The sequence below is a fragment of the Penaeus monodon genome, chromosome 12, assembly GCF_015228065.2.
Source record: "Penaeus monodon isolate SGIC_2016 chromosome 12, NSTDA_Pmon_1, whole genome shotgun sequence".
Taxonomy (NCBI): Eukaryota; Metazoa; Arthropoda; class Malacostraca; order Decapoda; family Penaeidae; genus Penaeus; species Penaeus monodon.
In genome coordinates this window covers 12,953,513-12,957,075 of record NC_051397.1, presented here as the reverse complement: position 1 = coordinate 12,957,075, position 3,563 = coordinate 12,953,513, and positions in this window count along the sequence as shown.

The window sequence follows — 3,563 nt, the reverse complement described above, 5'->3', positions numbered from 1 at the left end:
GGAGGGGAGGGGGGGAGGAGGGGGGGAGGGGAGGGAAAAGGGGAGGGGAGGAAAAGGGGGAAGGAAGAGGGGAAGGAGGGGAGGGAGGGGGGGAAGGGAGGAGAGGAGGGAGGGGAGAGGGGGAAAAAGGGTGGGGAAGGGGGGGGAGGAAGGGCAGGGGAAGGGGGAGGAGAGGAGAGGAGGAGGAAAGGGGGAAGGAGGGGGAAAGGGGGAAAGGGGGGGGGAGGGGGGAAAGGGAAGGGGGGGAAAGGAAAGGGGGGGGAGGAGGGGGGGAAAAGGAGGAGGGAGGGGGAAAGGGGGAGGAGGAGGAGGAGGGAGGAGGAGGGGGGAGGAGGAGGAGGAGGAGGAGGAGGGGGAGGAGGAGGAGGGGAAGGGAAGAAGAGAGAAGAAGAGGGAGGAAGAAAAGAAAAGGGGAGGAGAAAGGGGGAAAGAAGAAGGGAAGGAGGAGGAGGGGGGGAAAAGGGGGACGAGGGGAGAAATGAAGAGGAGGAGGAGGAGAGGGGGGAAAGGAGGAGGAAAGGGGGGGAGGAGGAGGAGGAGGAGGAGGAGGAAGAGGAGGAGGGAGGAGGAGGAGGGGGATGAGGAGGAGGAGGAGGAAGAATAAGAATAAGAATAAGAGGTGTAGGAAGAAAATTAGAAAAGGGGAGGAGAAGGAGGAAAAGTAAGAAAAGCGAGGAGGAGGAAGAGGAGGACGAGGAGATAATGATAGAGGAGGAGGAAGAAGATGCAAAAGAGGAGGCAAGGAGGTGGAGGAAAAGGAGGACGAGGGGAGGAGGGGGTTAAGGAAAGGGGAAGAGGGGACAGGGTATAAGAGGAAGAGAAATGGGAGGAAAATGAAAGAGAAAGAGGAAGGTTGGAGTAGAAGAGTAGGAGGAGTAAAAGGAAGGTGAAGAGGAGGAAAGAGTATATTATTTTTATTATAATTATTGTCATTATTATTATCGTTATTATTATTATCAATATCATTATCATTATTATTAGCACTGCTATTGATATTCATTATAATTATTATTATTATTATTATTATTATTATTATTATTATTATTATTATCATTATTATTATTATTATTATCATTGCTATTATCGTCCTTCTTATTGCTATTATCACTATACTTGTTACTATCATTACTGTTATATTTTCACCAATTTCTATCATTATTTATCTTTATCATGTAACTTTTACGTTTCTCAGTTTCTCTTAACCCCAATGCGTTATTTTCAGTCACGACACAGCAAACGCAGACATGTTCCTGAATATATTGCAACGCATAAAATCAACAACCGAAGAATTATTTCACTCCTTGCATCACCATAGACGTAATCTAACTCCAAACGATATTTTACAGGTCTACACTATATATAAATCTATACGAAAACGTATAAAAAAAAAAATCCTTAGATTACGCGTCGAAATTTCTTTAAAAACACGAAACATCTAAAATATCTATTGAAAAAAAAACGGTGTTGTTTTCCCTGCAATCATCTCTTCCACGTAAACCGCCTCGACGAAAGCGCGAACATTGAAAGGTAATGAAAAGATTGCGGGCGGATGCGGTTCGGCCGTTTGGTGCGGGCGGCGGGAGTGCGGTTCGGGAAATTACGCGGGGCTGGAAGCGCCTAAATAGTGTGCGGGGCGGAGGGAAGGGAAGGAGGGAGGGAGAGAAGGGAAGGGGTTGCAGCTAAACGGAGGGAAGGAAGGGGAGGGAACGGGTTGTAGCTAATCGGAGGGAGGGAGGGAGGGAGGGAGGGAGGGGAAGGGGTTGTAGCCAAACGGAGGGAGGGACGGACGGAGGAGAAGGGGTTGTAGCTAAACGGAGGGAGGGACGGACGGAGGGGAAGGGGTTGTAGCTAAACGGAGGGAGGGAGGGAGGGAGGGAGGGAGGGGAAGGGGTTGTAGTTAGGTGGAGGGAGGAAGGAAGGGAAGGAGGGAGGGAAGGAGGAGGGGGGTTGTAGTTAGCCAGGGGGAAGGTTTGGAGAGAGGGAGAGAGGGAAGGAGTTGTAGGTGGGGGGAGAGAAGGAGGGAGGGAGGGTGGGAGGGAAGGGGATGTAGCTAGGGGAAGAAGGGTGATAGAAAGGGAAGAAAAGTTGTAGCAAGACGGATGGACGGATGGAAAAAATGTGGGAGGGAGGGATGGAGGAAAGGAGGTAGGAAGAGAGTGCGAGAGGCAAGGAGACAGGAAAGGAGAGAGGGAGAGAGAGGGAGGAGATGTAAATAAGGGGAAAAGGGGGGGAGAGAAGGAAGAAGGATGAAGGAAATGGGGTTGTTGCAGGAGTAAGGAAGAAAGGGTGAGAAAGAAGGGGAGGAGAGAAGACTTTGTAGCCGGGAGGTGGGAGAGAAAAGGGGTTATAACTATAGGGAGGGAAGGTGGGAAAATGAAGCCGCAGAAGGGGGGATAGAACAAAGTGAGAAAAAGAGCTAAAAGAATGAAAACCGAGATAAACTACAGAGAAATAACGAGTTAAAGTCGAGACAGAATATAGAGAGATAAAGAGCAAAGAGGGCAAAGGGTGTAGTTTGCAGCAGAACTCCCTAAACGCTCTGCCTGTGACTCGAAAAGACGCCGAGACAAAACGAGCGAATTATGGGACTCCGTAGATGTGTATTTTAGCGGTACGTGAGTAAATTAATCAAAAGTAATTATAAAAAAAAAAAACGTGTGATTTCCACCGCGGTAGAGAGAATACGCTTGCGAATTCATCCTTTGTTAACTGAAATCCCCATTTAATGACAACGCAACACATCTTTTGTGAAGTCACGCGCTCTTAGCTAACAGCGCTGATATCATGTAACGTCATGCCTTGCGTTCTATACTTGCTTGATTTCCGGAATTAAGTCCCCATTTTCTGTTAACAATATCAGGTATGTTGTTACCTCCTCCCATTGTGGTAAGGAGCTATTACTATTATTACGTTTCATTATTTGGTTACTCTTATATCACAAGCAGTATAAATGTTGTTGTTTTTTACGTTACATAAGGCATATCTTTGCATAAACTAAGGGCATATGTGCGGTCTATTTAATGTTTCACTCTATTCGAGTGTGTCTATTTATACGACATAGCGGATACAGCTAAACTGTGAAGTCGACACAGAAAGTACACAGAAAGTACAGCCACAAATGTCCTGCTGCAGCGTTTGGGTTTGTGGTTGTGTTTTTGTGGGTATGTTTTGCAATGCATACTGTACGTCTGTGGATATGCCTGTCTCCTTTTCACTCTCCTCTCTCTCTCTCTCTCTCTCTCTCTCTCTCTCTCTCTCTCTCTATATATATATATATATATATATATATATATATATATATATATATGTATATATATATATATATATGTGTGTGTGATGTGTGTTTATCTATCTATACATCTATCTAGCTATCTAGCCATCTAGCCATCTGTCTGTCTGTCTGTCTAACTACCTATTGCTATTTCTTTCATCCGTATCTCTTTGTGTGTTTCTCTCTCTTCTCTATACAATTTAGTAGCTGTAAGTTTCGCAATGAAAACAAGAATTCACCAAACAGCATCAGTACAATCAAGTGAAATATTGTTTAGAGAATTTTCACTGCG